Raw genomic sequence first — 26967 nt, forward strand, 5'->3', positions numbered from 1 at the left:
CAGAGTCAATGCGCATACGCCATTCCAGATGTATGCAGGCCTTGCTTGTTGTTGCGTGTTGTTGGCTAACGTCGTTTTCCCAAAGCGCACAAGCATTGCCTAATACTTTCGGATGTTAGTCGATGCAAATATCGCCTAGTCGTTGCACACATGCGTCCACTGATGCATGCAGACCTTGGATGCTGCTGCATTGCATTAGTGAATGTCTCTTACTTGATGCGCATATGCCATCATATGCTTGCAAGTGTTGGCTGATCTTTCATGTCGTTGGTTGACGTCTCTTGTCCGAAGCGCACAAGCCTTCACTAAGGGTGCATGTCGATGTCAATCAGCCGATGCACACACACCACAGGGAATGCATACATGCCATTGATGATGATGTATGATGTTGACCGACGTCTCTTGCCAGATGTGCGCAAACTACGTTAGTTGCATGAAGAACTTGGCTGATGCTGCCTACAATTGGCCAACATCGCGTGGCGATGAATGCAGGCCATGACTGAAGTTTCCCAATTAATATGCACATGCCACGTTTTATGTGTGCAAGCCTTGGCTGATGCTGCCTGTAATTGGTTGATGTCGCCTGGAAAATGCGAGTAGGAAAGGACTGATGTTGTCAAGTAAATGTGAACACACATGATTGATGTGTGCAGTCCATGCGTCTTGCGGCCTCCTATTGGTCAATGTCTTTTGCCCGATGCGCACATGCGAACGTTGATCATGCTTGGTTGATGTACTCAGACAATGGATGAAGGCGCCCAGTCGATGTGCACAAGACACAACTGATGTTTACAGGCCATGGATGAGGCTACATGCACTTGGGAGATATCGCTTGCCAGATGCACACATGCCCCGTTCTCGCATGCAGGTTTTTGCTGATGCCGCATGCCATTGGATAACATATCATGCAAGATACTCATCTTCCATGTTCGTGCATGCAAGAATTGGCTGAAGCCTTATTCCATTGGTCGATGTTGCTTTAAATAGGTGCACATGCCACACTAGATGCATGCAGGAGTTGGATGATCCTGTATGTAATTGATCGACATCTGCATAATGATATGTTTAGGATACGACAATGCTGGCAGCACACATCTGTTGTCAGTAGACCGAGGTGTGCAGTCAACAGACGACGCCAATTGAGGAATGTTAAGGCTATAAAAGATGCTAGTGGACCACGTCCGACGTAAGATGGCCGTTGTGTGTAGGTCAAAAGCGATGAAGGAAGGCAAACATTGACGACGGTTGGGTGATGAGCACTGGCCATGGGTGATGTGGCTGGTCCACGCAGGATGTCGCCCAAGCAATGGGTATAGGTTTTGACAAATGCGACAGTCCACGACTAGTGTCACCTGGCTGATACATCTTTTAGTTGATCGATGTAGCTTTGTTGATGTTCATAGACCACAACCAATGTTGCCTAGACTATGCTCTTCGACCATGGCTTAAGTGCTCGAGCTATTGTGTACAGAACACATACGATGCTTGCAGGTCTTGGCTCATATTAAATGTCATTGGGAGACGTCACTTTCCAGATGCACACATGCCATGTCCGTGCATGTAGGCCTTGGATGATGCCGCATACCTTTGGCCAACGTTTGTTTCAAGATATACACTTTCCTCATCCATGTGTGCCGGCCTTGGCTGAATCTGCTTGCCATTGGTCAACGTCTTTTTCCAGATGCAAACATGCTATAACAAATGCATTTAGTCCTTCGCTGATGTTGCATGTAGTTGGCCGATATCTGCAAAACTAATGTGTGTAGGCTACAGATGATGCTGACAGGTCATATCCAATGTCGGCAGACCAATTTTGGCAAGCTACGAACTATAGTGGCAAGCCATGTTAGACGTTGGTAGACTGATATATGCAAGCTACAAACGATGATGTCAGGCCACGTTTGACATTGGTAAACCGATATGTATAGGATGAAGACGTTGTTCGTAACCTATGTCCGACGTTGGCTGAACTGTGTTTAGGGCATAGGCAATGCGGGAAAACCACGTCTGGCAATAGATGATTATGTTGTGCACGCAAAAGAAGATGCGGGAACGCCACGCCTGACATTAGCTGACCATTGTGTGCAAGCCAAAGTTAATCTGGGTAGGCAAAGCACGTCGTAGGCTAACCATTGTGTGCTGGAAAAAAAGGTGATGCAGCAAGGCCACATTGAAAGTCAATTTTCCTTTGTGTGAAGGACAAAGGCGATGCGAGAATGCCACGTCAAATATTGGTTGACTATTGTGCAGACCAAAGGCGACGTGATAAGGTGACGCTCAACATCGGCGGACTATTCTGTAGGCATAAGAAAATAGGAGCAGGCAACGCCCGACGTCGTTTGATCATTATGTAGGCCAAAGTCAATGGGGGATGGCAACACCTTATGTCTCTTGACCATTGTTTGCACGTCAAGGAAGAAGCGGGAAGTCAATGCCCCACAATGGCTAATCGATGTGCAAAACCACAACCCTCACGAGCATTTCATGGACGACGTCTTGTGAGAAATGTGCAGGTTACTACGGATGCTAGTGACCTTCGTTCGATATGAATTGAACGTTGTTTATAAGAAAAGGGTGATGGGAGAAGGACATGAAAAACGACCACTGAGTTATATGCATAGGCCACGAATAATGCGGCTGGTCCATAACTGATGTCCATTAAACGATGTGCACAAGCAAAGACCAATACGACAGTCTACCACCAATATCTCCTGGAAATGCCTCTTGTCGTTGGCCGATGTCACTTGCCCGAAGAAGATACGCCTTGGTTGATGCTGCAGGTAGTCAGTCCACACTGATGTCTCCCTAGTGGCACGCGACAACTTATGTTGCCTTTTGTTGGCAATCGTCGCTTGCTCGATGTGCACCAGCCTTAGCTGATGGTGCCTGACATAGGCCGATGCAAAGGTCGCCTAGCCAATGCACATATGCTACGACCAATGCGTGCAGGCCTTGGCTGATGTTCTACTCCATTGGAGAACGTTTCTTGCCAGATGACCACATGCCATATCAGATGCGTTTAGGCCTTGAATGATGTTATCTGTCATTGGATGATGTCTCTTTCCGTTGATGTCGCCAAGCCGATGCACACACATCACTGGTTATGTGGGAATGCCTTGGATAATGTTGTAGGTCATTGTCTGACGATGCTTGGTAGATGTTTGCACAAACCACGTCAGATGCGTGAAGACATTAGGTGATGCTGCCTGTCATTGGACGATGTCTCCTTTCCAATGAATGTAGGCCACGACCATGTCGCCCAGAGCATGCGCACATGTCATGGCTAATGCGTAGAAGAATCGGATGATGTTTCCTGCCATCGGTCGATGTCGCCTGGCTGATGCACACAGTCCACGACTAATTCTGTGGAGTTAATGGGCACACTCCATGGCTGATGCATGTAGTCCTTCACTATTGTTGCTTGTTGTTGGACGATATCTCTTGGTTGATGCACACAAGCTACAACTGATGACGCCTAGCCGATGCTCTTAAACCATGACTGTAGTCGACTAATCAATGTGCACACGACATGATTGATATATGCACGCCTTGGGTATTGTTGCATTTTGTTAGACGACATCTCTTCCTAGAAACAAACGTGCCACATCTATTCGTCCAGGCCTTCGCTGAAGTTCCATGCTATGTCCTGACGTTACTTGCTAGATGAGCACATGCCATGTTTGATGTGTGCAGGCCGATTTTCTTGTCTTTGGACGAAATCTATACACCGATGTCTGCAGGCTACGGACAATGCTAGCAGGCCACATTAGATGACGACCCAACGATGTGTACAACCTACAGACAATGCTGGCAGGCCACGTTTTACTTTGGTATAGCGATTTGTGAAGGCTATAGAAGAAGTTTTCATGACACCTTTGACATCCGCACACCGATGTCTGCAAACTTTGGACGAATTTGGCTGCCCATGTCCAACGCCGACTGATCATTTTGTGTAGCCCAAAGGTAATTCGAGCAGACTACGTGTGACATCGGCTGACCATTATCTGCAGACCCAAGGCAATGCGGGCATGGAATGCATAATGTCGCCATACTGTTGTGTGCAAACCAAGGGTGATTCGAGCATTCCACGCCCTAAAATGACTATGTGATGTGAATAAACAACATCTGATGTGGGCATTCAACAACCAACGTCGACTAAGTGATGTGCGCATGCAACGATTAATGCGTGCATGCCTTTGTTGATGTTGGATGCCTTTGGAAGATGTCGCTTGCTAGATATGCACATGCCACATTTATGCATGCAGGCCTTGGCTGATGCCGCATGCTATTGGCTGACATCCCTTGCCAGATATGCACTTTCCACGTCCATGTGTGCAGGCCTTTCTAAAGATGCATGCCATTGGATGACGTCTCTTACAAGATGTGCACATTCCATACTAAATGTGTTCAGGCCTTGGTTGATGACGTACGCAGGGCATGGGATATTCGGGAATTCCACACGAGACAATATCTTAGAGATGTAAACAAACCACGACCGATATGGGAAGTCCACTACCACGTCGACTAAGCGATGTGCACAGGCCATGACCGATACAGGCGTTTCATGAGCAATGCCACCTTACCGTTGCCACTTTCTGTTGGACGACGTCGTTTTCCCAAACCATACAGGTCTTGGTGGATGGTGCATGTCATTTTCAGATGCGATGTTGCCCAGCCAATGTGCACACGCCACAACACATGCGTACAGGCCTTCGCTTATGTTGCCTTTTGCTCGCTATTGTTTCTTGCCCGATATCCATGTAACACGTCTTATGTGTGGCCCATTTGGACATTTGATTCCGTTGTGTGGATTTTGACTTAGAGGAGTAGACGTCATTTTATCCAAATATTTATAATGAACATGTATAACCCAAATATTCACGTTCGAAGGTACAAACACATATTCACTTCCAAAAATAACTTTTTATATATAAAAAATAGTTTTCAACAATTTTGTTTATTACATTTTTTTTATTAATTCCAAAATGAGTAATTGATAAATAGAACATAGAAATATGAAAATATAAAAATAATGCCAAAAATTTATAAATAAGTATAGTAACCTTAAATGCAATAATTTTTACAATTTCTTTTAATTTTTATTCTATTTGATAAATCTAGAAAATGAGTAATATATGGATAACAAAAGGAAAACTATGAAAAAATATTAAATTACCCCAATAATTCACAAATAAATATAGTAACCTTAAATTCAACAATTTCAATAATTTTCTAATTATTAATTTTGTTTGTTAAATCCCTAAATTGGGTAATTCATGAACGAAAATATGAAAAAAAATATAAATTAATTCCAAAAATTAAAAATAAATATAGTAACTTCAAATTAATCTATTTTAATATTTTAAACAAAAATTAGTTTTGTTCGATAATCCCAAAAATAAGCAATTCATTAATTGAAAATATGAAAATATCAAAAATAAAACATTTGTGCCAAAAATTCACAAATAAAAATAGTAACATTGAATCCAACATTTTTTATTTTTTATTTTAGTTGGGTAATCCGTAAAATGGGTTATTCATGAATATAAATATTTGATTTTTTTTTAAAATATAAAATTAACGCCAAATATTCAAAATTAAACATAGTAACCATAAATTCAACAATTTCAACAATTCTTTTAAGTTTTTACTTGTATATATTAAATCTCAAAAACAGTTATTTCATTAATAAAAATAGGAATAATATAAAATTAACGTCAAAAATTCACAAATAAATATAGGTATCTTATATTCAACAACGTCAACAATTTGTTAATATTTATTTTTGTTCGGTAAATCTTGAAAATGGGTAATTCAGTAAATAAAATAGGGAAGATGTAAAAATATTATAAAATTAACATAAAAAATTCACAAATAAATGAGGTTGGATGTCGCTTCTCTAACAAGTGCAAGCCACAAATGATGCCGGTAAACAGGTCTAACGTCGTCTAGTCGAAGTCTGTAGGCCATAGGGGATGCGCTAGGCCACGCCTGATGTCCGCAGACTGATGAGTAAAGGATAGAAACTATTTTGGCTGGCCACGTCTAACATTGGTAGATTGATGTGTGCATTCTATGAACGATGCTGGGAGACACGTACAACATCTACTTACCGATGTGTGCATGCTAGAGACTATAGGTTTAGCCCAGGTGTGATGTCGTCTACCCGTTTTGTGTAGGCCAAAGGGGATGCGGTCAAGCAACGTCTAACGTCGGTGACCATTTTTTGCAGGACAAAGGCTATGTGGGAAGGCAACGTCCGACATTAGAAAGCTGTTGTTTGCAATCTTAGGGAGAAGCGGGAAGGCCAAGCCCGATGTAGGCTGATCATTTTTCCGGCAAAAAGGCGATCGGCGCAGGCAACACCCAATATCACCTAATTGTTGTTTGAATGATAAGGGCAATGCAGGCATTCCACGCCTGATGACGATTATGAAATGTGCAAAAAGCCACAACATATTCAGGAAATGTGCGAAAAACTAACAACATATTCTGATGTTAGTTGGCAGTTGTGCGCATGATAAATGGGAAGTTGGAAGGAAAAATTGACGACGTAGAGTGATGTGCATATGCAATAGCTGATGAAGCTATCAACGACAAATATCTCCTAAGCGATGCCACTTAATTTTTGTTGATGTTGCTTGCATGAAGCACATTAGGCTTGGCTTATCCTTTTTTTTGTTGCTTGACATTGATTTCTCGCCTCGCGTAAGTGCACAAGTCATGACTGATGCGCGCATGCATTGGATGATATTTTCTCACGTTGACCAACGTCAATTGCCCGAAGAGCACATGCCTTGCGTTACACTGCTTCATGATGGACAATGTAAATGTCTCCCCACCGATTCAAACACTCCACGAGCGACGTAGCAGGACCTTGTATATCTTGCATTTCATTGACAAACTTTTCTCTCTAGATGCATATATGCCATGTCATATGTGTGTAGGCCTTGGCTGATGCTGGTTGCCATTGGGTGGTGTTGCTTGCCTTAAGCGCAAAATCCTTGGCTTGTGGTTCCTTCCATTGGTAGACATCGATACCCCCCAGATGATGTACTCACGCCACGAGTTATGCATGCACTCTAACGTCACTTGCTAGATGCGCACAAACCACGTTAGATGCGTGGAGAGCTTGACAGATGCTGCCTGTTGCTGGGCAACGTTGCCTTGACGATGCATGAAAGCGTACAATAATGTCGCCCAATCGATGTGCCCATGGCACGGCTGATTTGTTCAAGCCTTGGCGTGTGTTGCCTACCATTGATCAATTTCACCTGCCTGATATGTGCTGGTCATGAGCAATATCACCGAGTCGATGCCCACACACCATAAGTTATGCATGCAGCCCTTGGCAATTGCGTCTTGTCGTTAGTTGATGTTGCTTTAGAGATGAGTCTAGTCCACAACTGATGTTTCCTTGACGATGTGATAACACCATGGTTGAAATAACCCACTCGATGTGCATACGACATGATCGATTCATGGAGGCCTTGGCTGATGTTGCATGTCGTTGGCCGACGTCACTTGCCATATGTGCACATGCATCATTCGTGCATGGACGCCCTGTCTAGTTCTGTATTCCATTGGCCAATTACGCTTGCGTGATAAACACATTCCACGATTGTGATTGCAGGCCTTTGCTGAAGTCGCATTCCAATTGCCAATGTCTCTTTCAAGTTGCCCACACCTCACGTCAGATACATGCAGGATTTGGCTGATGTAGACTTCCATTGGCTGACATCAGCATACCAATGTGTGCAGGAAACAGACGATGCTGGCAGGCCACACCGACGTTGGCATACTGATGTTCGAAAGCTATGTACAATGTTTAGAGGATCCATTCAATGTCTATAGACCGATTAGTGAAAGCTATAGACGATGTTGTCAAGCACCATTAGACGTAGGAAAGCCAATATGTGCAGGCTGGGGACAATAGTGGCAGCCCATGTTCAACGCTAGTTGACCATTGTGTTCATTTCAATGGCGATGCGGTCATCCCACATACAACGTTGAAAGACAATTGTTAGCAGGCCAAGGCCATGCAGGCATTCCATGCTCGACGTCGACTGACCGGTGTGTGCAGGATAAAGGTGATGAGGGAAAGCAACGCCTGGTGTCAGTTGACCGTTGTGTGCAGGCCAAGAGAGATACGTGTAGTCCACACCCGATGTCAGCTGATCGGTGTGTTCAGGACAAGAGAGATACGGGTAGTCCAGGACCGACGATGACTAAACGATGTGAACAAGCCACGACTTATGCGAGCTGTCCACAGTCAATGTCGGCTTAGAGACATGCATAAACCACGGTAGATACGAGCAGTCAACAACTTATATATCCTGGACTATGATGCTTTCTATTGGACGACGTCACTTTAGGGAAGCGCACATTCCTTGATAGATTCTTCATATCGTTATATGACATCAATGTCACCAGTCGATGCACACTCACCATGACTCATGCATATAGTCCTTAGCTGATGCTTCCTGTCATTGGCCGATGTGACTTGCCCGATTTGCACTACTGATTGAAGGTGTTGCCTTCCATTGGCCGACGCTAGCACAACGATGTGCACAACCACAGCCGATGCAAGTCCATGACAGAAGTGGGCTGAGAATTGTGCAGGCTAGAAGCGATGCACGCAACCCAAGTCTGACGTCGGCTGGACATTGTATGCAGGCTAAGGGTGATGCGGGGATGCGAAGATCGATGAAATATTTATGATGTGCACAAGCCACGACTGATTTTTAAAGTACACACCCGATGTCGACTGAGCGATGTGCATATGCCACGACCGATGCGGCAGTCCATGACCAAAGCGACAGTCCACCACCAATATCGTCTGGCCGATGTCTCTTGCTGTTGGGAGATGACACTTGCCCGAAGAACACAGTCTTTGGCTGAAGGCGTCTGTCGTTTGCATACACCAATGTTGCCTTGCTAATGTTAACACAACACGACTGTGGCATGCAATCCTTGGATGTTTCTTCTTACCATTGTCAAACGTTACTTTCCCAAAGCTCACATGCCTTGGGTGATGCTGCCTTACATTGGCCAATGGAAATGTAGCCCACCCGATGCACAAACTCCACTACCGATGTGTGCAGGCCTTTGTTGATGTTTAATTCCATAGGCCAACTTCTCTTTTGACATGCACACTAGTCATGTCATATGTGTTCATGCCCTTCCTTCCATTTGCTGACGTCGTTTGCCTAAAGACAAAAATTTCTGGATGATGGTGCCTGCCAGTGGATGAAGTCGATATTGCTTAGCCGATGCACACATGCCACAATTTATACGTCAATGACTCTGATGATGTTGCATGACATTGTCAGATGTCGCTCTCCAGATGCGCATAAAACACATATGATGCGTGAAGACCTTGGTTGATGATGTCTGTCGTTTTGTTTTGTCGCCTGGATGATGCACGTAGGCCATGACCAATGTTATCAATTCATTACTCATATCCTAGGACTAATACGTGCCGGCCTTGGCTGAAGGGGCCTATCATTTGTCGATGTTGCCTAGTTAACGCCAGGCCACGACCAATGTCGCTGAGTCAATGCACACACGCCACGACTGATGCGTGCAGGTGTTGGTTATTGCTACCCAACGTTAGGACGATGCGCGCGTGCCACAATTTATGTCTCATGTCCGATGCGCGCATGCCAAAAGTTAATATGAACACAACATTGTTGATACGTACCGACCTTAGCTAATGTTGCATTCCGTTGGCCGACACTACTTGCAATGCGCCTACCATTTCATAACATCACTTGCTAGATATACACAGTTGACATGCGTTCATGCACGTCTAGCTGAAGTCGTCTACCATTGACCGATACAGCTTGTAAGATGTTCACATGCCACATCAGATGTCGGTTGACCCGTCTGCGAACTCCAAAGGCTATTCTTCCAGACCACGTCTGATGTCAATTGACTATTGTGTGCAGGACAAAGTCCATGAGGGAATGCTACGCACGGCGTAGACTTACATTTGTGTGTAGTCCAAACGAGATGTATAGAGGGAACACCCGACGTTAGCTGACCTTTGTTTCCCTGTCGATGTTGTTTTCCGTTGGCTGACATCACTTACCTAAAGTGCACATGTCTTAGTTGATGTTGTTTGTCGTTGTCAAACGCTAATGTTGTCCAGCCGATGTCCACACGCCATGTGTAATGCATACAAGTCTTGGCTAATGCTTCCTTTCATTAGCCAATATTTCTTCCCTGATGCTCACTAGCTACAAATGATGCTTTATATCATTGGTCGACGCTAATGTCACTTGCCTGATGCACACGTACCACGTCTAATGTGTGCATGCAAACTTGGTTGATAACGCTTGTAGTTTTCCAAAGTTGTTTACTCGATGCCCACATACCACGTCAAATTCGAGCTAGATGGAGATCTTGATTCCATAACACAGATTTTACTTAGAGGAGTACACATCGTTTTTTTCCTACATATTCATAATGCACATGTAAAACCCAAATATGCATGCTCTAAGGTACAGACAAGCATTAGCCCTCATAAATAACTTTGTTATATTTATAAAAATGGTTTTTTTTTTTTTGTATTTTTTTGGGTTCTCCCAAAATTAAGTAATTGATTAATAAAACATATGAAAACTATAAAAATAATTCCAAAACATCACAAATACATATAGTAACCTTAAATTCAACAATTTAAAAAAGTTTTTTAATTTTTATTTTCGTTCAGTGAATCTCGAAAATGAATAATAGATAAATAAAAAATAAGAAAAATATGATAAAATATAAAATTAGTGCAAAAATTTCACAAATAAATATAGTAATCTTAAATTCAATAATTACACTAATTTTTTTAATTTTTATTTTGTTTGGTAAATCCTAAAAAACAATAAAATTTTTATAAATTATAAAATTATCTCCAAAAATTGACAAATAAATATAGTAACCTTAAATTCAACAATTTTACAAATTTTGTATATTTTTATTTTCATTTGTTAAATCATGAAAAATGGGTAGTTCATGAATAAAAATTAAAAAAAAAAACTTAATTTAACGCAAAAAATTCACAAATAAAATTGTTACCTTAAACTCATTAATTGCAACACTTTATTTAACTTTTTTTGGTTAATCTTGGAAAATGGATAATTTAATAACAAAAAATAAGGAAATATAAATATAATGCAAAAAATTCACAAAAAATCTATTTTTTTAAATAAATTTAACAATTTCTAAATTTTTAATTTTGATCGTTAAAATCCGAAAATGGGTAATTAATTAACCAAATATAGGAAATATAAAAAATTATAAAATTAAAGCCAATAATTCACAAATAAATATAGTAACCTTAAATTCAACAATTTCATAAATTTTAGTTTTTAAAATGTGACGTTAAAAATAAAAAACCGTAAAAATATATTTTAAAAAATGAATAAAAGTTAGAACAAATATGAAACTTATGATGGAGTACATATTTGTACAGATAAAAGATGTTTTGATATTGTATGAACCTTTAACGAATTTAAATTCGTCTGAATAAATGACATGAGGCAGATACGTTGAGAATAAATGATGTAAAACTTATGAATATGTTGTTTTGTAGAAAGGGTGTTTCACACCCTTTTGATTTTTGTATAGAATGGACATCCGCACGTTTTCAACTAGGCCGCGAAGAACGTTGTTGCATGCAATGTTGCTCCTCTCCCAAGTGCAAGCCACAAACGATGCGGGTAGGTATTTCCAATGTTGGCAGTCTGATGTTTATTAGCCACAGGCGATATTGTGTTGCCAAGACATGTTTGACACACACAGATCGATATGTGCACACATCAGACGATGTTGGCAGGCCATGTCTAAAGTTGACACACGAATATGGGAAGCCTACGGATTATTATGGAAGGCCACATCTGATGTTGGATGACCTATGTGTCCGAACCACAAATAATAGTTGCAGCCCACTTTATAAGTCGACTGACCGTTGTGTGCATGCAAAAGGCAATGTAGGTAGGCTAAGTTTGAAGTCGTCTGACCATTGTGTGTAGGCCTAAGGCGATCCAGGTAGGCCACGTTCGATATCGACTCTCTTTTTTGTGTATTCCAGAAGCGATGCAGGATAGCAAGGCTGGACGCTAGCTGACCGATGTACAGGCCGAAGGAGATGGGTACACGCAAGCCTGATGTCTCATGACCAAAGCTTGCAAGTTAAGGGCTATTTGGGTAGTCCACATCGATAACAGGTGAGTAATGTGGAAAAGCCACGACAGGTTTGGGCAGTCTATGGCCAAAGTTTGCTGAGGAATGTGCAAGCTACGACTAATAAGGCATCCCACGTCTGATGTCGACTGTTCGTTATGTGCAGACCAAGGTTAATGGGGGAAGTCAATGGCTAATGACCACTGAGTGATGTGCACTGGCCACAAATGATACGGATGTTCCATGCATGACGTTGGTTGAGCGTGTACAAGCTATGTTTGATGCGGCAGTCCATGACCAATGTAGCCTAGAAGATACCACTTGACATTGGCCAATATCGCTTTCCTGAATCATGCTAGGCTTGGCTGATGCTGCCTGACTTTGGTCGATATTGATGTCGCCATGTCGATGTACACACGCTATGGCTAATGTATGTAGGACTTGGATTATGTTGTCTGTTGTTGGTCGACGTCGCCTTGTGGATGCATGCATGCTGAAGACATTGTCACCAAGCCGATGCACACATGCCATTGCTAATGTGTTCACGCCTTGGCTGATCTTGCGTTCTATTGGTAAATATCGCCTAGCTAATGTTTGTAGACCTCAACCTATGTCACCGAGTCGATACGTACAAGACAAAACTGATGGATGCAGGCCTTTGTTGTTGCATTCTTCTGTTAAATGATGTTGCTTTGATGATGTATGTATGCCAAGGCCGACGTTTCCTAGACGATGCGCTCAGAACACGGCTAAAGTCACCCAGTTGATGTGCACACAACACGACTGATGCGTGAAGGCCTTGGTTTATGTTTCATGTTATTGGACGAAATCACTTACCAGATGCGACATGCGATGTCTGTTCATGCAGGCCTTTTCTAATGGTACATGACATTGGCTGACGTCTCTTGCAAGATACACACATTCAACCTTTGTTCTTGTAAGCCTTGGCTAAAGTCGTAAGCCATTTGTCAATATACCTTGCAAAATGCGTACATTCCATGTCACATGCATGTAGGCCTTGGGTGATAGTACCTCTGATTGGCCGACATTAGCAGACCAATGTATGTAGGCTATGAATGTTGCTGGAAGGCCATATCCTACATCGACAGATAAATTTGCGTAGTTTACGGACGATGATGGGAGGACATAATCGAACTAGGCATACTAATGTTTTCTGGTTATCAATGATTCTTTCAAACACCATTCAACATTAGTAAACCGATGTGTGCAGGCTTTAGACGATGGAGCATCCCTCATCCAACGATGGTTGACCATTATGTGCATGCCAAACGCAATGTGGGCAGACCACGTTCGACATCGGCTGACCATTGTGTTCAAGGCAAAAGGTATGCAGGCAGGTCATGCCCAACACCAACTGACCTTTGTGTGCAGGACAAAGGCGATGCGGACTCTGAATGCCCTATGAGGACTATCCATTATGTGCAAGACAATGGCGATGTGGGTAGTCCATGCTCTTCATTGACTGAGTGATGCGCACAAGCCACGACCGATGTTGTTAGTCCACAGTCAATATTACAGAGAAACCTGCACAACCCATGACCGATGAGGGCGGTGAATGACTAATGTCTCCTAGCCGATGCCTCTTTTTGTTGACCGACTTAACTAGTCCGAATCGAGCATGGATTGGCTGAAGATCTCTGTCGTTTCCTTATGCCCATGTTATCCAACCGATGCGTGCACACCACGACTCATGTATATAGGCCTTGGCTAATGATTCATTCCATTGGCAACGTCATTTTCCCAATGCGCACTAGGAACAGATGATGATGCCTTCCATTGGCCGATTTTATCTTAGCGATATACATAAGCAATGGCTGATGCAGGTAGTCCACGAGCGAGTCAACTTAGAAATATGCAGGCTACGACTGATGAAGGCAGCACACGGTTGACGTTGGTTGGCAAATCTGTGTAGGTGAAGGGTGATGCGAGAAGGACAAGATAAATTACTACTTAGTGATGTGCACAGGCCACGACCAATTCAGTCGATCCACGCCCTACATCGGCTGAGCTATGTGCAGAGGCCTCCACCGATGTGGCAGTCCACGACAACTGTCGTCTGTAGAATGCCACTTGTCGTTGGCCACTGAAGTTTGCCTGAAACACATATGCCTCATATAATGGTGTCTGTCGTTGGATGACCTAAGGTCACCTTGCTGATGTGCACAAGAAACAACTATTACGTGAAGGCCTTCGTTGATGCTACCGGTCATTGGCCAACGTGACTTGCCTGAAGCACACATGTTTTGGCTGATGCTGCCTGACGTTGGACAATGTAAATATCACCCAGTCGATTCAGATCTGCCAGGATCGATGAGTACATGCCTTGAATTGTGTTGCCTTCCATTGGCCAATGTCTCTTTCCAGATGCTCATATGTAATATCACATGTGTACATGCCTTAGTTGATGCTGCCTGCCATTGGAAGACGTCTTTAACCGGAAGACCATAAGCCTTGGTTTATGGTGCTTTCTGTTGGCCGACCTTGATATCTCTTAGCCAATGCACATATACCACATGTAATGAGTCAATGACTAGGATGATGCAACGTGACATTATATTACATTGCTTTCTAGATGCGTGAAGACCTTTGCTGATGTTGCCTGCCATTTACTGATGTCGCCTGGATGATGCATGAGTCCATGACCTTCCCCTCTTGATGCACAAATGCCACAACTTATACTTAGATGATGTAGCCTACCATTGGTTGATGTATCATAGTCGATACGCATATGCCACGACACAAGTATGGAGACCATGCATGTTGTTTCGTTCTGTTGGCTAAATTCATTTGCCCAAATCACACAAGCATTTCCTAATATTCTCTGACGTTGGCCGATGCAAATGTTGCCAACGCGATAGACACACGTGACTGTGGATGCATGTAAGCCTGGCTGATGCTGCATTCTATTAGTGAATGTCGCTTTCTTGATGCGCACATGCCATGTCAGATTCTTGCAATCGTTAGCTGATGCTACCTCCCGTTGGTTGATGTCTCTTGCCCTAAGTGCACAAGCCTTGGCTAAGGGTTCATGCCATTGGCCGACGTCGATGTTTCTATGCCGATGCACACACAACATAGGTAATGCATGCCTTCGGTGATGATGTATGCTACTATCCGACATCTATTTTCATATGTGAGCAAACCACATTGGTTTCATCAACACCTTGGTTTATGTTGCCTGCAATTGGCCAACATCGCCTAGACGATGCATGCAAGCCACTACTGAAGTCGCCCAATTGATGTTCACAATCTACGTTTGATTTGTGCAAACCTTTGCTGATGTTGCTTTGAATTGGTCGATGTCACCTAGCCAATACTTGAAGACCAAGACTGATGTTGCGGAGTCAATGGGTACACACACGACTGATGCATGCTGGCGTTGCGTGTTGCTGCCTCCCATTGGACGAAGTCTTTTGGATGATAAGCGTATGCAAGCATTTATTATTCCTGGTGGATAAGCTCAGACAACGGCTGAAGTCGCCCAGTCGACATGCACACGACATGACTTATGTGTAGTGGCACTGGATGAGGTTGCATTCAGTTGGGCTACATCATTTGCCAAATGCAAACATGCCACGTTCACGCATTCAGGTTTGTTTGATGGAGCATGTTATTAGCTAACGTCTAATGCCAGATACTCATATCCATTTCCATGTGTGAAGGATTTGGCTGAAGTCGTATGCTATTGGCCGACGTTGCATGCCATATGCGCACATCCCACACAAGATGCATGCAGGACTTGGCTGATGCTGTCAGGCGTTGGTCGACATATGCATACTAATATGTGTAGGCTAACACAATTTTGGCAGACCACATCTGCTGTCAGTATATTCATTTGTGCGTGCTATGGAAAATGCTGGAAGGCCACGTTCAACATCTGTTGACCAATGTGTGCATGCTACAGGCGACACTGGCAGACAATATTTGATGTCAGCAGACCAATGTGTACTATCTCTAGACGATGCTGGAAGCCCATGTTTAATGTAGGCTGAGTGTTATACGCTGGACAATGACGCTAGGGGCAGTGAATGCTTGTTGTATCCTGATTGTTGTTTATAGGCCAAGGGTGACGCATGCAATTCTTGCCCGATGACTGTTGAGCTATTTGCACAAGCCACGGTCGATGTACGTAGTCAACGGGTGACAATAATTGAGCAATATGCAGGGTAGAACGATGCTAGCAATCCACGTTCGACGTTGGATGGCCATTCTTTATAGGAAAAGATCGATGAAAGAAGAAAATGCATGAAGACCGTTGGGTGATGTGCATAGGACATGGGTGGTATGGCTGGTCCATGCCCTATATCGCCCGAGCATTATGTACAAGCTAGGACCAATGCGACAGTCCACGACTAGTGTCGCCTGTCCGATGCCTATTTTCATGGACTGATGTTGCTTGGTCTATGTGCATAGCCAAAACCAATGTTGACTAGCCGATGCACTTAGACGATGGCTTAAGTGGTCGAGATGATGTGTACATGACCCATGATTTGCTTGTAGGTTTAGAATAATTTTAAATGTTGTTGGCCGATGTTACTTTCAAGATACACACATGCCATGTTCGTACATGTAGGCTTTGGATGATGCCGCATACCATTGGCTAATGTTTCATTCAAGATACACACATTCCTCATCATTGAGTGCCGAACTTTGGTTGAAGACGAATTCCATTGTCCGACATCTTTTACCAAATGGGCACATTCCAAAACAAATGCATGTAGTCATTGGCTGATGCTGCCTGTTGTTGGCCGACATCTTTAGACCGATGTGTGTAGGCTACAGATGATACTAATAGGTCAAGTGTGATTTCGGCAGATCGATTTTATTAGGCTACTAATGATGGTGGCAAGCCATGTTGGACGTCGGCGGACTAATGTGTGCAGGCTACGAAAGATGTTGTCCCCCCACATTCGACGTTGGCAGACCAATATGTGGAGGATGAAGAAGATGTTTGTAACCCATATCTAATGTCGTTTAACCTTTGTGTATGACAAAGGAGATACAGGCTAACCATGTCTTATGATGGCTGACTATGTTGTGCACTCCAACCCTGACGTCAGCTGACTATTGTGTGCAAGCCAAAGTATATGCGGGTAGGAAAAATCTGGTGTAGACTAACTGTTGTATGCATGAAAAAATTGATGTATGGATGCCACGTCGAACGTTGTCTTTCCTTTTTGTCATGCTAAAGGCGATGCGGGAATGCCACGCCGAATATTCATTAACTTTTCTGTAGGCTAAAGGCGATGTGAGAAGGAGACACTTAATGTTTGTGGACAATTCTGCAGGAAAGAGGAGATGGGGGGAAGGTAACACGCGATATCATATAATCAATGTGTAGGCCAATGTCAATGTGGGAATGAAACACCCTATGTCTCCTGAAGATTGTTTGCATGCCAAGGAAGATGCGAGAAGTCGACGCCCTACAACGGCTAACCGATGTGCACAAACCAAAACCCTCACGAGCATCTCATGGATGACGTCGGCTGAGAAATGTGAAGGTTACGGAGGATGCGGGTTGCCCACGTCCAACGTCAACTGGCTGTTGTGTCTAAGACAAGGGCGATGGGGGAAGGACATGCCAGACAACCAATGAGTTGTGTGCATTGGCCACAGCCGATGCGGCTAGTCCATGCCTGACGTCCTCTCAGCGATGTGCACAAACCTTGGCTAATACAATAGTTTACCACCAATATCGCCTGGACAATGCCTCTTGTCGTTGGCTGATTTTCCTTGCCCGAAGCACATACATCTTGGCTAATGCTACTAGCTGTCGGCAGCCACCGATATCACCCTATCGGCACGCCACAACTTATGCTTCATGCTATGGATGAGTGTCGCTTGCGCGAAGCGCACAAGCCTTAGTATATGCTACCTAATGTAAACCAACGCAAAGGTCGCCCAATCGATGCATACAACCCATGACCAATGCGTGCATGCCTTGGCTGATGCTGCATTCCATCGGACAATGTTGCTTGCAGATGCACACATGCCATGTTAGATGCGTTTAGGCCTTGGATGATGTTGTCAACGATTGGCCGATGTCGCTTGCCCCAAGCATACAATACTTGGCTTATGGTGCCTCCTATTTCCTACATCGGTGTTGCCAAGCCGATGAAAACACTCCCCGAGATATGTGTATGCCTTGGACGATGTAGTACGCCGTTGTTTGACGACCTTTGCCATATGTGCACAAACAATGTCAGTTGCATGAAGACCTTAGTTAGTGCTACCTGTCGTTAGTCGACGTCTCCTGTCCAATGCATGCAGGCCACGACCAATGTTTGCCGTAGTATGCACACACGACATTGCTAATGCTTACAAGGTTTGGATGATGCTACCGGCCATTAGTCGATGTTGCCTAGATGAGGTGTGCAGTCCAAGATTGATTTTTCTGAGTTGATCCGCGCACACCATGGCTGATGCATGCAGGCCTTCGCTATTGTTTCTTGTTGTTGGCAGATATATCTTTGTTGATGTGCACAAGGTACAATCTAGGATGCGTAGCCGATGTTCTTAGACAACGTCTTTAGTCACCCAACAAATTTTCACATGCAACAACTGAAGCCTTAAGGTATTGGATGTTGTTGTCTGTCGTTTGGGCGATGTGCATAGGCCAAAAGTAATGTCTCATGTACGATGCGTTCAAACCACTTCTTAAGTTGTGTAGCCGATGTTCACACAACATTGTTGATATGGATAGGCCTTAGTTGATGTTACATTCCGTTGGCTTAAATTGCTTTCAATGCGCCTGCCATTTCCCGACATGACTTGCTACATTTACTCATTTCATGTGCGTGCGTGCAGGCCTGGCTGTTGTCGTAAGCCATTGGAAGACGCATCTTTTCAGATGTTCAGATGACACATCATATATCGGCGAACCATTGTGTGCAATCCAAAGGATATTCTGCCAGACTACGTCCGATGTCGGTTGATCATTGTGTGCAGGAGAAAGGGCATGCGGCTGGCCACGCCCGTCGTAGCCTTACCTTTGTGTGCTGGCAAAAGGTGATGCATAGAGGCAACACCTGACGTTAACTAACCATTGTGTGTAAAACCAAGGGCAATGTGGGCAATCCACGAACTATAATGATTCAGAAATGTACAAAATCTACTATCGATGCGGGCATTCAACGGCCAGCGTTATTTGTGCGATGTGCAAAGGCCACGATCAATGTTTCCTGGACGATGCCACTTTCGGTTGGCTGAAATTGCTTTCCTTAAGTGCACATGTCTTGGTTGATGCTGTCTACCGTTGTCGAACGCTGATGTCATCCAACCCATGTGCACATGCCACAGGTAATACGTGCAGGTTATGGTTAATGCTTCCTTTCATTAGCCAATATCTCTTCCCCGATGGTCACTAGCTACGAATGATGCTTCCTACAATATGTCGACACTAATCTCTCTTGCCAGATGCACATGTGCCACGTCTAATATGTGCATGCCAACTTGGTTGATGTCGCCTGTAGTTTGCCGTTGTCGTTTACCCGATGCCCATATGCCACGTCAAATGTGTGTCCACATGGAGCTCTTGATTTTTTAACACGAATTTTACTTAGAGCAATACACATTGTTTTTTATAGATATTCATATTGAACAAGTAAAACCCAAAGATGCAAGTTCTAAGGTACAAAGAAGCACATGTTTTCACAAATAACTTTTACATATATATAAAAAATTGTTATTTTTGGGTTATCTCGAAAATAAGTAATTGATAAAGAAAAAATATGAAACAATAAATTTAATGCGAAAAATTTGCAAATACATATAGTAACCTTAAGTTCAACAATTTCAAATAGCCTTTTAATTTTTATTTTTGTTCAGCAAATCCGGAAAATGAATAGTTGATGAATTAAAAACAAGAAAAATATGACAAAATATAAAATTAGCGCCAAAAAAATCAGAAATAATATAGTAATCTTAAATTGAATAATTAAACTAATTGTTTAATTTTTTTTGTTTGGTAAATCTTGTAAAAAATAAGAAAAATTTAAAAAAAATTAAAATTAATGTCTAAAATTCATAAATAAATATAGTAACCTTAAATTCAACAATTTCACTAACTTTTAATTTTTATTTTCGTTTGTCGAATCGTGAAAAATAGGTAATTCATGAATAAAAAATATGAAAAATAATATAAAATTAAGGCTAAAAATTAACAAATAAAATGTTTACATTAAATTCACCAATTTCAAGAATTTATTTAAATATTTATTTTTTAAGTTAATCTTGGAAAATGGATAATTTATTAATAAAAAAAAGAAAAATATGAAAACTAAATATAAAATTAATGCCAAAAATTCACAAATAAATATATTTATCATAAATTTAACTATTTCAAAATTTTTGTTTTTGTTTGGTAAATTTCGAAAATGGGTACTTTTAATTAATCAAAAATAGGAAATATGAGAATATTATAAAATAAAGTAAAAAATTCACAAATAAATATAGTAGAATTAAATTAAATAATTTTATAAATTTAATATTTAAAATGTGACATAAAAACTGAAAAGACTGTACAAACTAATTTTAAAACAAAGTAAAAGTCAAAACGGTATGAAAATGCACGAAATACTTCTTAAGATGTGAAACTTATATGGAGTATGTATTTGTACAAATAAAAGATGTTTTAATATTGTAAGAACCGTTAACGAAATACATTTATATGAATGAATGAAATGACGCAGATACGTTGAGAATGAATAATACATAATATATGAATATATTGCTATGGAGGAAGGGTGTTTCACACTGTTTTGATTTTTGTACGGAATGGACATCTTGACATTTTTGACTAGACCTTGATTAATGTTGTTGAATTTGACATTGCTCCTCTACCAATTGCACGCCAAAAATGATGTGGGTGGGCACTTCTGATGTTGGCAGTCCGGAATGTGCTAGGCACAGTCGATGTTGCCCAGACATGTTTGACATCGGCTGAACGATGTGTGCACTCTACGAACGATGTTGAGAGGCCATGTCCAAAGTCAATAGACTGATATGTGAAGGCTACAGATTATGATAGAAGGACACATCCGACGTCAGTTGTCTGATATGTGAAGACCACAAATGATAGTTGCAGCCTACGTTTGAAGTCGACTGACCTTTGTCTGCAAGCAAAAGACGATGCAGGCAGGCACAATTTTAAGTCGTTTGACCATTTTGTGTAGGCCAAAGTCGATGTAGGTGCGCCACTTACGACATCAACTTTCTGTTTTGTACAGGACAAAAGTGATCCAGGAAGGTAAGGCTCGACGTCGGCTGATTGATGTGCAAGATAAAGGAGATAGGGGCACGCCGAAGTCATCCTAGCAATGTACAGGGCTCCGACCAATTAGGGAATCGTACGTCTGATGTTGACTTTCTATTACGTGCAGGCAAGGGCGATGGGAAAGCCAAAGGGCGAGGATCGTTGAATGATGTGCATTGGACACAACAGATGGGATGTTCAGCGCATGATGTTGGTTGAGCGCGTGCACAAGCTACGATTCATGTGGCAGTCCATGGGCAATGTAGCCTGGACAATACCGCTTGACATTGGACGACGCCGTTTGCCTACATCACATTATGCTTAGCTAATGCTGCCTTCCATTGGTCGATGTTGATGTTGCCCTGCCGATGTGAACACTCCACGACTAATGTGTGCAGGCCTTGACTTATGTTTTCTGTCGTTGGTCGACGTTGCCTTGTTGATGCATGCATGTTAAAGCCAATGGCACCGAGCCGATGCACAAATGCCACTGCTGATGTGTTCACTCTTAGGATGATGTTGCCTGCCATTGGTCGATACCGCCTAACTGATTTTTGTAGGACTTAACCTATGTGACTGAGTCTATGCACAAACGCCACATCTGAAGCGTGGAGGCCTTGGTTGTTGCTTCCTTCTGTTGGATGATGTTGCTTTGCCGATGCATTCAGTCCAAGGTCGATGTATCCTAGACGATGCGCTTAAACCATGACTGAAGTTACCCAACCGATGTGCACACAACACGGCTGAAGTGTGAAGGACCTGGTTGATGTTGCATGTCATCGGACGAAATAGGTTGCCAGATGTGCACATACCACATCCGTGCATGCAGTCCTTGTCTGATGCAACAAGCTATTGGATGACATCTCTAACTAGATACACATATTACACCTTTTTTCTTGCAAGCCTTGGCTGAAGTCACATGCTTTTGGCCGACGTCCTTTGCCAGATGTGCACATGCCATGTCACATTTATGTAGGCCTTTGGTGATACTACCAATCATTTGCCAACATTAGCATATTGAATTGTGTAGGCTATGAACAATGCTTCCAGGCAACGTCCGACATCGGCAGACGGATCATTGTAGGCTACAGATGATGTTGGAAGGACACAATCGACGTCGGCATACCAATGTTTGCAGTCTATCGATGATTCTTTGAGTCACCTTTCAATGTCGATAGATCGATGTGTGCAGACTTCGGATGATGGGGCAGTCCACATCTAACATCGGCTGACCATTGTGCACATGCCAAAGGCAATGTGGGAAGACCACGTCCCACGTCGGTTGACCATTGTGTTAAGGCAAAAACCAATGTGGATAGTCATGGCCCAACACCTACTCAACTTTGTGTGCACGACAAAGGCAATGCAGACTGTCAACGCTCGATGTCGACTAGCCGTTGTGTTCATGCCAAGGGCGATGCAGGTATCCCATTCTCTACATAGAGTGAGTGATGCCCACAATCCATGACCGATGTTGTCAGTATAGAGCTAATATTACAGAGAAACGTGCACAAGCCACGATAGATGTGCGCACTAAATGACTAATGTCACCTAGCTGATGTCGATTTTTATTTGTCGACGTTGAATGGCCAAAACACACATGCCTTGGTAGAAGTTGTCTGTCGTTGCGTTATGTCGATGTCGCCCAACTGATGCGTGCACACCATGACTCACGTGTATAGGCCTTGGCTAATGCTGCATTCCATTACCAACATCAGTTGTCCAATGAGCACTAGAAACAAATTATGATGCCTTTCATTGTTCGACGCTGTCTAAGCTATATGCACAAAGCATGGCTGATGCAGGCAGTCAACGAATGATGTTATTTGAAAAATGGGCATGTTACGGCTGATGAAGGCAGCACACGGTTGACTTTGGCTGGCCATTGTGTGCAGCCCAAGGGTGATATGGGAAGGACAAGACCCATTACCACTGAGTTGTGTGCACAGGCCACGATTGATTCGGACAATCCATGCCGTATGTTGAATAAGCGATGTGTAGAGGCCTCGACCAATGTGGCAGTCCACAACAAAGGTTGATGCTACCTGTTGTTGGCAACGTCACTTGCTTGAGGAACACAGGTCGTGGATGATGCTATTTGACGTTAAACAATGTAAGTATCACTTAGTCGATGTAGAACCGCTACGGTCGATGTGCGTAGGCCTTGGATTATGCTGCATTCCATTATCCAATATCACTTTCCTGATTCTTACATGTCATGTCAGATGCGTGCATGCCTTGGTTAATGTTGCCACCCATTAGTATACGTTGTTAACTTGAATATCATATGCCTTGGCTTATGGTGCCTTCCGTTGGCCGACATTAATATCTCTCAGCCAATGCACATACACCACAGATTATGAGTTCATGCCTTGGATGATGTAACGTGACGTTGTCCGACGTTGCTTTCTAGATGCATGAAGACCTTGGTTGATGCTGCTTTCCAATTACTGATGCTGCATGGCCGATGCATGAGGCAACGACCTATTTCATACCATCGATGCACACACGCCATGACTTATACGTACAAGCCTTAGTTGATGCAGCCTGCCATTGGTTGATGTCGCATAGTCGATGCACCGATAGATGTATGCATTCCTTGCTGGTTTTCGCGTGCTCGTGTCTAACGTCGTTTGCTCAAAGCGCACAAGCATTTCCTAATACTTTGTGACATTGGACGATGCAAATGTCGCCTAGGCAATGGACACACGCGATGCCCAATGCATGCAGACCTTGGATCATGCTGCAATGCATTAGCGAATGTTGCTTTCTTGATACGGACATGTCATGTAAGATGCTTGCAAGTGTTGGCTGATGCTTCTTTCCGTTGGTTGATGTCTCTTATTCCATTCGGACAATCTTTGGCTTAGGGTGTATGTCGTTTTCCGATGTCAATGTTGCTCAGCGGATACACACACACCGCATGTAATGCATGCATGCCTTTGATGATGATGTATGCCGTTGTCCGATAACCCTTGTCAGATGTGCACAAACCACGTTAGTTGCATGAAGACCTTCGCTGATGTTGCCTGCAATTTTCCAACATCGCATGACCGATGAATTTAGGCCACGAGTGAAATCGCCAAAAAAATGTGCACATGCCATGTTCGATGTGTTGTTGTTGTCTAACGTCCTTTTCCCAAAGTGAACAAGCATTGACTAATACTTTCGGACGTTAGCCGATGTAAATATCACCTAGTCGATGCACACATGCGACGCCCGATGCATGCAGACCTTGCTGCATTTCATTAGCGAATGTCTCTTTCTTGATGCGCACATGCCATCAGATGCTTGCAAGTGTTGGCTGATGTTGCATGTCGTTGGTTGACGTCTCTTATCCGAAGCGCACAAGCCTTCACTGAGGGTGTTTGTCGGTGTCGTTCAGTCAATGCACACACACCACAGGGAATGCATGCATGCCATTGATAATGATGTATGATGTTGTCCGACGTCTCTTTCCAGATGTGCGCAAACTAGTTAGTTGCGTGAAGAACATAGCTGATGCTGCCTAAAATTGGCCAACATCGCATGGCGATGAATGCAGGCCATGACTGAAGTTGCCCAATTAATGTCCACATGCGATGTTATATGTGTGTAAGCGTTGGCTGATGCTACCTGTAATTGGTTGATGTCGCCTGGGCAATGCGCGTAGGACACAACTGATGTTGTCAAGTCAATGTGTCCACACACGAGTGATGCGTACAGGCCTTGTATGTTGCGGCCGCCTACTGGTCAATGTCATATGCCTGATGCGCACATGCGAATGTTGATCATGCTTGGTTTATGTAATCAGACAATGGCAGAAGCCTCCCAGTCGATGTTGACACGACACGACTGATGTTTACAGTCCATGGATGAGGCTGCATGAACTTGGTAGACATCGCTTGCCAGATGCACACATGACCATTCTCGCATGCAGGCTTTGGCTGATGCCGCATGCCATTGGATAAAATATCATGCCAGATACTCATATTCCATGTCCGTCCATGCACGATTTGGCTGAAGCCTTATGCCATTGGTCGATGTTTCTTTCAATAGGTGCACATGCCACACTAGATGCATGCAGGAGTTGGATGATCCTGTCTGCCATTGGTCGACATCAGCATAATGATATGTGGAGGCTACGCATGATGCTGGAAGCACACATCTGTTGTCAGTAGACCGATATGTGCAGTAACCAGACGATGCAATTGAGCAATGTGAAGGCTATAAAAGATTCTAGTTGCCCACGTCCGACGTCAGCTGGCCGTTGTGTGCAGGACAAAAGTGATGAAGGCAGGAAAAGCTTGACAATGGATGGGTGATGTGCACTTGACATGGGTGATGTGGCTGGTCCACGAACGATGTGCCCAAGCAATGGGTATAGGTTTTGACCAATGCGACAGTCCACGAATAGAGTCTCCTGGCCGATGCATCTTTTAGTTGACCGATGTGGCTATGTTGATGCGCATAGACCACAATAAATTTTGCCTATCCTATGCGCTTCGACCATGGTTTAAGTGCTCGAGATTATGTGTACACAACAAATATAATGCCTGCAGGCCTTGTCTCATGTTAAACGTCATTGGCAGACGTCACTTTCCAGATGCACACATGCCATGTCCATGCATGTTGGCCTTGGATGATGCCGCATTCCTTTGGCCAACGTTTATTTCAAGATATAAATATTCCTCATCCATGTGTGGCGGCCTTGGTTGAATCTGCATGCCATTGGTTGACGTCTTTTTCCAGATGCACACATGCCACAACAAATGTATGCAGTCATTCGCTGAAGTTGCCTGTAATTGGCCTATATCTGCAAAACTAATGTGTGTAGGATACAGATGATGTTGACAGGTCATATCCAATGTCGGCAGACCAATTTTGGCAAGATACGAACGATAGTGGCAAGCCATATTAGACGTCGGTAGACTTATCTATTCAAGCTACAGACAATGCTGTCAGGCCACGTTGAAAGTCAACTTTCCTATGTGTGCAGGCCAAAGGCAATGCGAGAATGCCACATCAAATATTGGTTGAATATTGTGCACGCCAAAGACGTGTGCGAAGGTGACGCTTGACATCACCGGACTATTCTGTAGGCATAAGAAAATAGGAGCAGGAATCTCCCGACGTCATCTGATCATTATGTTGTCCAAAGTCAATAGGCTAAGGCAACACCTTATGTCTCCTAACTATTGTTTGCACGACAAGGAAGAAGCGGGAAGTCCATATCCCACAACAGCTAAGTGATGTGAAAAAACACAACCCTCACGAGCATTTCATGGACGACGTCTGATGAGCAATGTGCAGGTTACTACGGATGCTAGTGGCCTTCGTCGGACGTTAATTGAACATTGTCTACAGGACAAGGGTGATAGGGGAAAGAAAAAAAAGACGACCACTGAGTTATGTGCATAGGCCACGACTAATGCAGTTGGTCCATTCCTGATGTCCATCAAGCAATGTGCACAAGCAAAGACCGATATGACAGTCTACCATCAATGTCTCCTGGAAATGCCTCTTGTCGTTGGATG

The sequence above is a fragment of the Solanum pennellii genome, chromosome 11 (genome assembly GCF_001406875.1).
Source record: "Solanum pennellii chromosome 11, SPENNV200".
Lineage (NCBI taxonomy): Eukaryota > Viridiplantae > Streptophyta > Magnoliopsida > Solanales > Solanaceae > Solanum > Solanum pennellii.